The sequence below is a fragment of the Schistosoma mansoni genome, chromosome 1 (assembly GCF_000237925.1).
Source record: "Schistosoma mansoni strain Puerto Rico chromosome 1, complete genome".
In the NCBI taxonomy this organism is placed as follows: domain Eukaryota; kingdom Metazoa; phylum Platyhelminthes; class Trematoda; order Strigeidida; family Schistosomatidae; genus Schistosoma; species Schistosoma mansoni.
In genome coordinates this window covers 52,558,442-52,574,151 of record NC_031495.1, presented here as the reverse complement: position 1 = coordinate 52,574,151, position 15,710 = coordinate 52,558,442, and positions in this window count along the sequence as shown.

The window sequence follows — 15,710 nt, the reverse complement described above, 5'->3', positions numbered from 1 at the left end:
GTAATTGCATGCTACGAAAGAATGGTTTAAACTAGACATCATTACTATGTTTTGCTGCAGTAAAATATCCAGATATCCACAACAGTTAACAATAGCGGATCAATAGCTAGACAGCATATTTGAAGGACAGTAAGTAGTACAATTAATGTAAAAGCATGTTATATCAAATCCAAAGAAAGTCAGATGATTAAACTCTGTCATACCTTAGAATATTTGCAAAACGATCAGTCATAAAGTAAAATTAATATTTGTAAAGAGAAATACAAAGCTTAAAATATTGTGATTGACTCATAAACACAACTTTCATGGAAAGAATCAGATGTCCAAATAAATGATGAGCAGAACGATTACATACAACTATATAAATATAATGTTGCCTTTTAGTGTTTGGATAGTGTGTAGGCACATGATTGCATGTAGAAATCTTCTCTACTGTAATTGTAATTATCATCAACCAATTTTTGGGGGTGATTTTTTATGAATAATAAATTATTTTTTGTCAAAAAAATATAATTTACAGAATTCCAAATCATGTGTCTGGACTATAAAATTTATTACGTTTTAAAAAGTAGTTTTTAATACATTTTTGAGTATACTTTTTGTTTCTATCAAGATTTTTAGACATTCCATAAGTATTCATGTTTTACTGACTAGTGTGTTTACTTTTTGTATAGTTATCAAATGTGATAAATTATTTGTTCTATAAAAATTTATGTTTTTTTTCGATAGAAAAATAGACGAAATTTCAATTTAAAAACAGTCAGGTATTGTTTTAGTAAGATATTTATTCAGATAAAATCGAACAAATATTTACTTTTTCACTGAAATTTATAGATCAGAAGGGGTTTTGTGGAGATTTCAGTATTTCTATAGTTGAAATCATGTGTCGATTGAAGCTAGACCGCCATGGAAAACTTGGAAACACTGAACAGCCGTTTCGTCCTATTATGGGACTCCTCGACAGTGCACATCCACAATCTCGCCTCGCGCCAGAGCACTTAACCGACAGACCACTGAGCCGGCCGGCATCCAACGGTGTTAATGTCTAACTTCAACCAGTCCATGAAGCTTGAAAAACCGTTCACCAATTGTCCTCAGTGAGTTGATATCTCAACGACAGACGTGGTTGAACTCCACTGATCACTGCTTCTCACTAGAACTCCAGGAAATATATCTTGAAGCCAGTCACTAGTGAGCATATTATTATTATCAGAAAGGGATTTTGTGGAGACTTTACTTATGAAAATACTGAAATTTAGTTGATCTAATTGAATTTTAATACAGCAGTGAAGGTAATTTACTTTGTGGACTAAAATTATCTAGACAAATACTATAAATCAGACAGAACTGAAAAGTTATCTTGATCTTTGATTTAATCATAGGACTCGACCATTGAGAAATCCAATACTAGAACATGATAAATTACGAGTGTTCCCTAGTTTTTAATAGTTGTTCAGTTAAAATCATTCCATGAAACAAACTATCTTTCTGTCGAACTGTCGTTAAAATGATTTCATCCTATTGAATGAACATTGTATGGATTTACAGAATATTAGTCAATCATTATTTAAACTGTATTGTTTTTTTCAATCTATTAATTTAACGTTATTTAAATAAGCATAAAATAAAATGAAATTAAAACTGTTTTTGTGACAACAAGTGTTTGAGACTGCAAAAATATAGGTTCAATGAAAATGTCCTTTAGATTTTACATTACAATTCATCAGTAACTAAGATCTTCCGATATCATTACTTACTTACTTACGCCTGTTACCCCTCGTCGAGGAGCATAGGCCACTCACCAGCATTCTCCATCCAACTCTGTCCTGAGCCTTCCTTTCCAGTTCTTTCCAGTTAATATTCATCTTTTTCATATCGGCTTCTATTTCCCAACGTGATGTGTTCTTTGGCCTTCCTCTTTTTCGCTTCCCTCCCGGATTCCAAATTAGGGATTGCCTTGTAATGCACATTGGTGATTTCCTTAATGTATGTCCGATCCACTTCCAACGTCTTTTCCTAATTTCCTCTTCAGCTGGAAGCTGGTTTATCCTTTCCCATAAAACGTTGTTGCTGATAGTATCCGGCCAGTGAATGTTGAGTATTTTGCGTGAACAACTGTTTATAAATACTTGTACCTTCTTGACGATGGATGTAGTAGTTCTCCACGCTTCAGCTCCGTACAGTAGGACTGTCTTGACGTTCGTATTGAAGATTCTCACTTTGAAGTTAGTTGACAGTTGTTTTGAGTTCCATATGTTCTTCGTTTGTAGGGATGCTGTCCTTGCCTTGCTGATCCTCGCCTTTACATCAGCATCCGATCCTCCTTGTTTATCAACGATGCTTCTCAGGTACGTGAATGTTTCCACCTCTTCCAGAGTTTCGCCATGAAGTGTGATTGGGTTGGTGTTCTCCCATTTCATACATATATATTACTCAGTTCTAGTTGATAGTAATAAATCCTAGTATTATAAAAGTATTAATTGAAATTTCAAAGAATATTAATAATTGCACAGCAGGAAATTCTAACATAATTTATTGAGTATCTTATTCTAACACAAATACAATTCCGGCATTATTTTCAAATAGTAACATTTCTATAGACATTTAATTGAAAAAGAATTTTCTGTTTAACATGATAATAAAACATTAATATTTTATTTATATAAAATATTGGTGTCTATTTTTGTAAACGTTAAATGATAAAGTACATTTTCACTATAAAATCTGTCTGAAAATGTTTACATCATATAGAATTTGCAAGAAACGATCACCGGTATAGTCTGTTTAGTCGTATAAGCAAGTTGATTTTAATTTTTTTTGCAGAGCTTTATTGAAAGAATATTTTATAAAAATACAAATTTACGATTTAAGAAAAACGTCTCAGCATTTATATAGACATAAAAGACTTGAAATAAAGTATTATAAGAATCCTTATAGTATCTACGGTCTTCATAAATGACGGGCTATATGGATATAATTGAAAACGTCAAATCATCGTTTCAAAGAAAGTTTTACTTAAGAACAATGGATTAAAGGGAGATATAATAGTGGAGATATTGAGGAAGAAATTGCCCAAATCCCCGAGAAAGACCTTTCATTCAAAAGGGCTCTGCATTGGTTTATCCTGTAAGTACCTTCTTCGGGAAACTGTAAAGGATAAACTGCTGCTTTGAATCAATCCGATATCCATTTATCGATTTATTTGCTCTAGCAAACCCGATTATATTGATCTTACATGTATGAAGAATGAACTCCTTAAACGTATATCCAAGCACTACTCTGAATATCTATCTTAAGTAGCATGTAGGTCAATTAATAGTCCAACATTTGGACACATGATCAACTGTGGTTACATGCCACTTGGAAGATCATTATTCGATATCATCTGCGAAGTTATAAGATCTGAATTGAAGATCTGGATTAGACGTTTATTGATGTGTGAAGCTATAGCCATTTGCCAATGGAAGCTAGATCTCGGTATACAAAAGAGTCATGCTCAATCTCTTATTCTTCCATGGTGTTAGCATTTCACCAAATTTACAAGTCGTAAGTGTTAATGAATATTGAATTTTTCACCATCGTGAATTAAACGATTATCTTCCATACTTTTTCCATAAATTATTACTTCTAATGTCCTTTAAGACTTCTACATAACTTGTATTCAATATTTGTGCACATTCGACAGTTTTTGTTATCGGATTGTACAACACTTCTTCAACTCTGATAGACTGTTCTATTCGATACTTGAAAAAGTCTGACTATTTTTGATAATTCACTTGTTATTGTTTAGTTGAATCTTTTCACTGAGTTTTAGGGCTGCAATTGATCAGTCCCTTATTGGCCTATGTGCATAATGTGTGTACTGCCTCGATATAGCCTTAATTCACAAGCATTATAAGCAAAGATGGATAATAGCTAGCGGTGGAATCCAGGAAGAGACGTACGTACTGAACACCAGTTTTATCAAAGCTATTCAATTTCAAATTAGTTTTCTAAAAAATCACAAGAAATTAATTGAATAGAAATAGATATTCTTTACTCTTACTATAAAACATGAAACAATCCGATATATATCTAAAAGAACTTGGTAGGTCAATAGAAAAAAACAGTAATAGTTCATGTGATAGAGTTACTTTCTATCCTTTTTTAACCAACAGTATGACTGGTTTCGATTTTGTGATATCAAATTGTATCTGGTTATGATACACTTTTTATCTGCTTATTTCAAATAGATTAGAAATATGCGGTTTCATATTTTCAATATGAAACATCTATGTTTTTACCGGTATGGGGTTGTCGAGATCATTATGTTTTTGATTGAGATCATGAAGCGGTTGATGCTAGACCACCATTGAAAACCTGGAAGCACTGGATGCCCGTTTCGTCCCAGTATGGGGCTCCTCAGCGGTGTGTACACATGATCTCTTGGCCGGGATTCGAACCCATGACCTTAGGTCCCGTACAAGAATGCTTGATCCCTAGACCACTGAGCCGTTATCTATTAATGTTAATGTCCAACTTCAACCAATCCAAGATATTGCGCGGCTGAAGTTAGACGTTAACACCGTTGGGTACCGACTCAGTGATCTAGAGGTCAGGCGTTCGTGCGCGAGAACGAAGGTCATGGGTTCGAATCCCGGTCAAGAGATCATGTGTACACACCGCTGAGGAGTCTCGTACTGGGACGAAACGGCCGTCCAGTGCTTCCGGGTTTGTAATGGTGGTCTAGCATCAACCGGTTCATAATCTCAATCTACGTTTTCTATTATTAATTATAGTGTGTCTTTTTAAAGTTCTTGTTTCATTTTTCCCTATAAGTTTATTTCCAAGTTGTCGATCGATAAAACTAGCACTAAATAATTTTGATTTGAAATAAATTATTTTCGCACCTTTCATTCTTCAAATGAAACTGTTACACTTCAATGTAAATTAAAATATCTTAGTAACATTTATGCTTCAAGTTTAAATTTGAATAGTATATTTCATTGATTTTAATCAGTTATTTATTAGCTAATAAAAGTAACACCTTTTTAAGAGTAAAAAAATAAATATTCAATTTATCATCATAAATTGTGAAAAAATAATTCATTCATCAAGAAACCAACTTTGGCTTCATCACTTAATTTTTGATTGAGATCATGAACCGATTGATGTGAGACGATCATTGAAAACATGGAATCACTAAAAAGACGTTTCGTCCTATTTTGGGACTCCTTAGCAGTGAGTATCCATGATCCCTCTCTCAGGATTCGGTCTATGATCTCAATCAAAAACCTAATATTCTCCACGACCGAATACTGTTAATCATTTAGAATAATTTGTGGAACATTCCTAAGAATTTAGTTTTTAAAAGTAACTAAAATAAAGATAAAAAACTACATTCTCTCAAGTGATTTAGGAAAGATTTATGCATCTCTACGATAAATTTATATTAAAATATTGAGAATTTATTGGTGAAAATAAAACAAAATTTAACTTTTCTAATATCCTTAAGCTGATCAAAAGACGATTAATTAGTTAATGACTGACAAATAATTTTAAACCTTATAAGAAAAATGAATCATTTTCATCTGTCAGTATGAACTTATGTTCCACGTTAATGTTCCTCCTTTCTGATGTACCACACTTCTAGTGTGTATGGTGTAATTAAAAGAATCAAATATGCCTTTTTATTAATGTCCATTAGATGTTTAAAGTTTAACTTGAAATTGAAAGATTGCACTTTGATTACTAAATTGCATTGATAAGTTTTATTTCATCAATGATCTAGTAAAACTAAAATGATACTTTTAGGTGAAATACTAGGTATACTGTTGAATAAACAAATTATGTCGTCATGTTGTCTCTCACTTGCCAACCATTCCAGCGTTCAAACCGAGGAGACGAGTAATTAGGTTTATACAAATCGACATAGCACCCGTTTCACATAATTATATCACAATTAATAAATTGTGACGGTTACATCTCAATTTAAAGGAGCTCTGTAACTTCTTTAAGCTACATAATCACTGTCAAGGCACGAGAAATATGCAATGCAGGCACAAAATCATGTACAACTTCAGCTCACTCAAGGTTATGAATTCTGATTGATACCAGTACTTAGATTCGAGAAAGTTGACTGTAGATATAAGAGTCCAAGTTGACAGGTACTCAAACCCTAAAGTATAAACAATAAATGTCCGGAGGTTATCTATACGGAAATAAATTTAGTCTTTCAAGATACTTACAGTTTTACTTCATTTCCGTAAATTATTCAACTCTTAACACTGAAATGATTCTGTCATTCTGTAATCTACGTTCCTATTTCAATATATGTAGCAAAATACTTTTCACAAGAATAATTTCATTAAAACCAAATTGAACTTTTTCTCTAAACCAGTTTCAAGTCATTGGCAAACTATAAATGTACATAAGTGAATGAATGATCTATCTAATGAAAGAAAATCATTTATGTAACTATTTTCATATATAACTAAATTAAAATAATAGCAAATTACTAGTTTATTTCCGTTATTATTTAAGAATTAAATAAACAAAATGATTTTTCGGAAGTCTTCTATAATAATAATATGTCCTTAAATTGAATTAGAATAAATGTTTAAATGTTCTTTTTCCCTACGTTTATTATCTATTTATTAACGACAGTTAATTTTATCGTTGGATTAATTGACAATTGAACTATAGGCATTTCTGCTTAATTAACTCCTTTATCGACATAGATTACCATGAATGAATTGTAAAAAATTGAATTGTTTAGATGATATATAGTTGCTATACATCATGTAGGTAATTGTATCATATTACTATATTCTATTGTATTATTATTTAAATTTTAGTAATATAAATTATATTAAGTTCTTATCTCAGTGTAATATCTTTTTATCGAAACTTTGGTTAGTAATGTTGGGTAGCTCGACACAGTTACCATTGAAGATTCATAAACACACAAAATGAATATTGTGATATAATCATTCTAGGATTTGAGTAAAGCTTAAATGTCATAGATAAATTTAAATCATTTATGTCTGATCCATTTGACTCAACTGTATTTAGTCGGTGGGTTTCACAGTCTAAATTTGAGGGATATTCCTAGAATATTTCTAAACAAATCAATTAAGTCATTAAATAGGAATAATATATTTGTAAAATCTCAGCGAATGAATGAGATTTTACACATATATTATTCCTATTTAATGTCTTACATCAACTCGGCGCTCAAATACTGTGAACCTATTCGCTCTAATTTAGACGAGAGTTCTTATAAATCAATTAAGTATTTCTAATCAAAATTTGTTATCATAGGTTAGTAAAAACCAGTTAAATGACTGTTAGGGATAGTAGTTAATGATCTATAAAATATGATTCGAATTTCACTGAATATCACAAATGTTAGAAGAATCATTCACTTACATTTTATACGGGTAGATGTTGTCAACTGAGTATAATCGAAGGAAGTTTACGATAGTATGTGTTTGTTCTATGTAAGTAGTACTTATAAAAAAAACACTAACTTCGAATAATTCATAAATCACTGAATTCCAGTTAAAACACATGAAAAGAAAACTGTGTAGAGAATGAAATAAAGTCTAAACCTATCACACTAACGTCAAAATAAATTAAGTCGTACACACAACATTAAATATTATATTATGTGACTGTAAATGTTGTGAAGGAATCCTTTCTAAAGCATCCTGATGAATAGAACACGGATTATTCTTATTGTTACAAAAACATCATTACATGCAGTCATTAAAACCTTTTTAAAACAAGTCTTCCGACTAAAGGTCTCAAAAGTTAACGAAATGATAGAAGCAATATTTTAGTAAAGAATACTAATGACTGTATGTATTATGAGATGTTTTGTGAAAACAAACATATCTTTAAGATAAAAACTAGTTATTTTGATTACATTTATAACTTATGTTGTACTTGTCATCATTTAATAAATAACTTTATTTACATATCAGCTGACTTACCGTAAAGGAAAAGCGCCTTATCCTATTCCTCGTGTATCATATGCAGCACTGTCATCTTACATTATTTAAACAGATATTTTTATAAAGACAGAATATATTAAGAAATAGCAAATACAAAAATGGACATTTTACTTGGGTCTCTTTTACAGCTTTATGGTCCCTGACAAAATTTTCCAATGGAATTACTTACATTTTATAACTTATTATTAAGCTGTAGAAGCTAATAGTATGTTCGGTATTTTAAATGTATGCATTACAAAAGTATCTCTGGAACTTCATACATTGATTGCTTGAAAAAGTTGGCTCAAAAAGGACAAGTATTTATGAACAATTGTCTACGTAAGATACTGAATGTCCGTTGACCGGATACCATCAGCGACACCCTACTGTGGGAAAGAACAAACTAGCTTTCAGAGGAAGAAAAAATAAGCAAAAGATATTGAGGGTATATAGGACATACATTGCGGAAATCATCAAACTATATCATGAAGCATGTCACAAATTGGAGTCCTGAAGGGAAACAGAAAAGAGAAATCCCAAAGAACACACTGCGTCGAGAGTTATAAGCAGACATCAGAAGGATGAATAGCAAAAGAGAACAATTGGAAAGGATTGGCTAGGACAGAGTTGTATGGAGAATGGTAGTGGGAGGCCTATACTCCTCCACGATTAGTAGTAGGCATAAGTAAGTAAGTAGTAATTATCCCATTGTTGATGTTCACATACAGATAAATAGATGACCTGATTTATTAGTCAAAAATTAAATTATACATGGGTGTGATTCATTCGAATTTAATCTTGCTTTAAAGTCGGGAATAAATATTTAGGATTGTTATTTGTACGATGACAAATCATGGTTTTTGTTTTAACTGAAATTCTATTAGCTTTTTAAGAAAACTCTTGAACCGATATAAGCAAAAATGGATAGTGGCTAACAGTGGGATCCAAAACGCGCGTTTCGTCCTATTTAGGATTCGTCAGCTGGATGTACCTGCATCTCAGAGTTGACTTTCACTCTGGTACTCGAACCCAGTACCTTTCGCTTCAAACGGCATCGCGCTATCCACACAGCTACTGAGCCTTGATAGCCACTTGCTTGTGCAATATGGTGAAGTTTAAATTCACTTAGTATTGTTTTTTGAATGTTCCCATTAATGTTTAGGACTACAGCTGGTCAGTCTCTTATTAAAACAAACAATACTAAGTGTATTGAAACAATAGTTCTCTGCATCGTCAATGAACTTCTGAAGTGATACAATTTTTAGTAAACTTTTCATGATAATCACAATAGTGACAAATCAGTCAACTAATTAAACACAATGATTAGTCTAATGAATTCTGAAACATAATTTTTTTTCTTTTTGAACGACATCGAGTCTATACGGTAATTGAAATCTATCAATTATTAAAGTTTGTCTTTTTTTTAAAGAACAGTGCAGTCTAGTTCTACTTTCGATTTTTCATTCACATGAACATGTTCTGTTTAATTCTTGACGGTAATGTTGATGATCCATGTTTATCTTAATTTTTTTGTTGTTGAAAGAAATAACCAATTTTCATTATGATTCAGTTTACTTATAAGTACTATCATTAATTATTTAGTCTGGTTTATGTTTTATTCATTTTTCCTTTTTTAAAAAAAAGAAAAATCACAATTTGTCTATAGTGAACATTTATAAATTGTATAAATTAGTTTCATATTAATATTTTCTTAAGTTGGTTTATCAATCCATGTAATTGTATTTGTGTGTAAAGAGGTAAAACTTAAAACAAAATTAGTCAGTAAGCAAAGATGGATAGTGGCTAGCAGTGGAACCCAGGACGCGCGTTTTCAGCTGATGAGTCCCAAATAGGACGAAACGTGCATCAAACTGGATTCCACTGCTAGCCACTATCCATCATTGCTTACCATGCTTGTGAATTAAGGCTATATCGAGGCGATACGCACAGTATGCACATATACCAATAAGAGACTGATCAGTTGCAGTCCTAAACATCAATGGGAAGATTCAAACAAACAATACTAAGTGAAAATTAGTCAGTGTTTAACTAGTTGTGAAACATTACTTTTATCCTAATTTGAATTCACACTTGGATATAATGAAAATTTTTACCTGTTGCTTTTTAATGAAATCATAGATTATATTGGAATTTTTTCACTTAGTTGCTTAATACATTTTGATAAAGTCTGTTGACCAGGTTTTTAAGATTTAAGTCATATCTTGTAGAGCAATGGTTTGAATAATTTTTCTGGTTAGAGTTTTTTAGCGAGTTGGATTTCTACGGGATGGAGTCGCTAACCCCATGCCCAACCCTCCTCCTTTCTCCAGATTTGGGACCGGCAGTAGCCTCCGGAAGAGCTACAGGCGGAGACATGGAGAACTACGAAAGCCATCATTCAGAAGATACAGGTGTTTATTAACAGTTGTCTACACAAAATACTTCAGATCCGTTGGCCAGACACTATCAGAAACAACCTACTGTGGAAGAGAACAAACCAGATTACAGTGGAGGAAGAAATCAAGAAGAAGCTCTGTAAGCAGATAGGACACACATTGAGGAAATCACCCAACTGCATCACAAGGCATGTTCTCACGTGGAATCCTGAAGGCCAGAGGAGAAGAGGAAGACCAAAGAACATATTACGCCGAAAAATGGAGACAGATGTGAGAAGAATGAACAAAAATCGGATAGAACTAGAAAGGAAGGCCCAGGACAGAGTGGGTTGCAAAATACTGGTCGGCGGCCTATGCTTCATTGGGATTGACAGGCGTAAGTAAGTTTTAGAGTAATAATAGGAAATTTTTTGTTGTAATAAAGAAATGATTTATGTTTATTTCGTTGGAATTTTACCGATACAATATAATTGTAAATCTTAAGAAGTTCATACCTGGTTGTAAAATAGAATTCACATTGTTAAGTATTTAAGGCAAAAGTATTACTGCTGTGTTATTTACATCACAACAATTTATCATACAACTTCATTGATATAGATTTTCGTCTGTATAACAAAAATAATACTCTTATATACAGAATTTTGAATAACTAGTGTATTCTGTAGTATGAATATGCGTAAATTAGTGTGGTTGTATTTACTTGAAGTCCATTTATCATATCTTAGTTAAGAGATCTTAGTTTCTAGCTTTAGTGCAATGAAGTTGATAATCAGCTTAACAAACCAATGAAACAAAATTCTTCAAGATTCTGCCATGTTTTAACTCGTTTACAAGAATGCTGCGGTTTAGTAAGATGGTGAGTTACTTATATTACTTATGGAAACAAAGAAGATTCACTAAAAAGATATCACAGGGCAATGTATTTGCTATTCACCGTAAATATTTTGAGTTAACAGAATCTTTGAACATGTTCGGCTGGTTCATTTTATTTAGACGATTAGATTTTAATAATAAAGCTGTTCTTTTAGCACAGACCAATAAAATAAACATTGAATATTAATTCTATGATAAGTCAACATTTTGTCGTGACAAGTTACACGTTGAGAGTACGATAAAAAATTCATTAGGAATGTCCAAGAAACCAAGCTACAACTCATACTATAGTGGTTAAAAGTTCATTTAATATTAACGAAATATTAATGGGTAATAAAATAGATGGTGACTACTACTTTTGTGTTGAGTGACAAAATAGTATGTCATTTTATCTAAGGTTTGAGCTATAACTTAAGTGTTGTACACATCATTAAGCTATATGTAAACAGATTTTAAATTAAGATATGTGCCACTACAAATTATTGAACTTAAGATAATTGTTAATTTTTACTCGACGAAACAGTAGTTACGATTATAAGAGGCTAGGTATTGTAGTCTGATGTTGTATGCTTTATTTTAATACATTTTACTGTATAGTTGTTAAGCATATAAATGATAAAGAAGTGTACTGAAATAGTATAATTAAAAATCTTCGCCAAATTAAGCAATTCCAATACTAGAAATTACACGGATTTCAAAAAAGACTCCAGAGATTTCTTGTCATATTCCCCAAGATTTAGATATCAGTTACAAGATCACTGTGACTGAAGCTACTTTTTAGTGATTATCAACCCTAGGCTTCGAAAATAATTCGGATTATTTGCTATGCTTAATAAATAGGATGATTCTATTAACTCTGTTTCTGATACTTGCAAAACTGTCATTCTGAAGGTTCCCTATAGAAATGAGTATATTCTACTCATCAAAGATACTTTATAATTTGCTTTCCAATGAAGATGTTGCTCTTCTCCAAAAAAAATCAACTGCAAAATCGATTCAGAACTTCTATCTTTAAGATGTAGGTGTAATTTTTCAATATTTTAACTTCGATCCCATTTCGTTTTTGTTTCCATTTCAATGTTTTAAACTAATATATACAACTATGCAGATAAACAATTAACAAGAAAAAAATAAAAATCAATGTCAACAGTTGAATCAACAAAAATTTCAATCACGGAAGTATTGACACAGAAAATGAAAATGATTCAAATATTTCAGTTGTTTATGTTTGATTATATTCGTCAACTCCAAACCTTTCATTGTTAAGATTATTCACTGATACTGGAAAAACTAAAGGACTATATTATATTTTCTTAATTCTAACCTTCATTCATATAAAATAGAAGCCTTATTAATAAGCTACTAAAAATAAATAAATATTTGTTAAAAAGTGAATTATTTCTGTTTTATATTTTATGTGAAATTCAGTGCTATTTATTAGCTATTTGAGGGAAAAACCAATTCATTTGATTGCCTAAGAGTTTACAATACTGGGAGAAAATAATGAATAGCCAAAAATGTTGATAATCATTACTGCATTTTAAAGTAACTTTTCTAAAAATCAGAAGGGGGTTTTGTGGAGATTTTATAGTTAAAATTATGAGTCAGTTGAAGCTAGACCACCACGGAAAACCTGGAAGCACTGGAGTTCTAGTGAGAAGCAGTAACCAGTGGAGTTCAACCAGGTCTGTTGGGAGATATCAACTCACTGAAGACATTGGTGAATAGTTGCTCAATTTCGTGGATTGGTTGAAGTTAGACATTAACACCGTTGGATGCTGGCTGGCTAAGTGGTCTATCGGTTAAGTGCTCGCGCGTGAGACTGATAGGTCCTGGGTTCTAATCTTGCGAGGTGGGATCATGGATGCGCATTGCTGAGGAGTCCCACAATAGGACGAGACGGTCGTCCAGTGCTTCCAGGTTTTCCATGTTGGTCTAACTTCAATTGACTCATGATTTCAACCATAGAAATTTTTTAAAAATATTATTACTAAGTAGTTTGAAATCTTTAAATAAATGACTGACCTCCCCCTCAAATTTTCGAAGTTGATTTTCACTACATGCACCCATGATATCAACAACATTATACATAGTTTGTTGGGTTAAAATCTAATTAATGGCATGTTTGAAAACTAGTTCATTTTGAAGTTCAGAATCTTACACAGAATATGGATCAATCATTCAGTTAGATACCAAACGCAATGGAGATTCCTGACATGTGGTCTTCAAATTATTAACTTTGTCAGTAGGTTTAATTTATAAGTTGAACTTACAAGAATTGTTGACAATAGTTCATATGTTTCAATGAGTATAACGATTTCTAACTCATCTGTTGGACGGTTAAAATGTACTATATTTTATGTTAGATTTCTGAGATTTTTCACATTTATTTGTATATTGAATTGACTAAAATTAATCAAATCTGTTATTCGTCTATCGAACACTTTAATTTAGATTCTAAATAGTTAAATGCCTCTTTATAAATTTTGGTACTATCTTCACTGCGAAGTCTTAGTAAACACACTGTTACAATTAGAATATACACCATCTTCTTAACCACTTTATTTTATATTCTAGAAGCTCTGTTCGTTGTTTACCACCCGTTGATTTGTTATCTAAAATGGTTGATATGCAGTACTTTGTACAGCCAGTTAAATTAAACTTGATTAACTGAAATTAAAACTATGAACCAATGGATTCATTTGTTCAGTGATCACATGATCACTGTCAGATCAAAATATGTCATATTTGATCTCGTATGACGATATAAGTGATCAATTTAAGAGTCGCAATGCATGGCAAAACATGATGTTTGACTTTCACCAGATCTCTAGCTAATGTAAATGAGTGATTACATTTAATTTTAGGAGCTAAAATATCCACAAAAAATAAGTTTCATAAATAATTGTTTATGATCCGGATAGGAAAATTTTGAAGTTGATTTTATGAAATCACTAGCAATGAGATGCACAATAGTAATATAATCGGTTTATATCACAGAATATAATACTGAAGACGAATGCTAGATGTAAACTAACACGTGAGACGATCACATTAGACGTTTTGATATTTGACCATAGCTGTACCCTAAAACATTTAGTGCTAATGAAGGTTGAATTCATTCATTCACAGTCCTTGACAACAGAAAGCGAGATTTCTCTTGTTCAATGTCCATTAACATTATCTCTGATATTTTCATAATCTTGAACATCATTGTCGAAATAATAGATATATATCTTCACTAAGCAAGAAGATTATCAAGATATAAAATCCCCTACTTAAAAGATATTATCTAACTAAAATAATATTTGAATAATCTATCTCTCGCCTGTTTTTCATTTAGAGAGATAATCTCTACTTGAGATTTATTTATGATGATAATCAAAGAGATTAAGATTAGTAATTTCTACTATTATTATTCTTTCGGTATAAATTAATGGACAATAATTCATCGAATATTCAATTGAATCATATCAATTGTCCTTATTTATCATAATGACCTGATGACAATGGTCATCATTATAGTAGTGGTAGTAGTAGTAGTAGTAGTAGTAATGTTATTAAGAGTAACACTTTTGAACAAAATATATTTTATCGTCTATATTCTATTATTCAGGTTAGATTAACCTTATTTAATGCGTTTATAATTGTTTATACTATCTCTTAGTCAAATATTTAACGCTTTCTGATTAATTATTGAATTAGTTTTTAATATAATGATAATAACTAGATAGATGACCAGTAATTGATATTTTTAGATGTGTAATAAAGGGTTGATTAATTTCAGTTCGATAAATACTTTTGACAAGTATAAAACTATGATTCTTTATAATGAAGTACGTGTGTTACCATTTGTTTATGTAATTTAATAGAGAGTTATAGTAAATATAGGACAGAATTTGGTAGTTCACTGTAAAATATCAATTTATCATGAACATTATGATGCAACAATTCGTTTTGTATTGAATCAAATAAAGAGTCTATAAAATGATTATTGTTAAACGATACCAACTTCCTAAATGTGCTATATCCTTTTTTCATAATGTTTGTTCTACTTAATCATTAGTTAGTTCGTGTAAAAGTGATATGCTTGATGCTAATTTCGATTTCCTCGGTAAACGAACGAAGGTCAATGACACAGTGACACGATAGGCTATTCTAATCCATTGTCCCAGGCCCCGCTAACTAGAGTGAGAAGTCCAAGACGAAGTAGGGGAAAATATATTCCCTAAGCAGCCGAAGTACAAGCGATCGCAATTGGAAGAAATCAAACGTATATATATAGTATAAAGTTGTCCATGGGAAGCATTACAAAATAGCATACTAAAAAGATACAACGGACCAGTAGCGTTTAAAATATTTCCAAGTGGGAAATACGACTCGAAGGTGAAAGGAGCACTTTTGGCGCGAAAACAGGGAAATTCAAGTTTTCAAAATAAAATTACAAAAATAAGTCATTTACCAA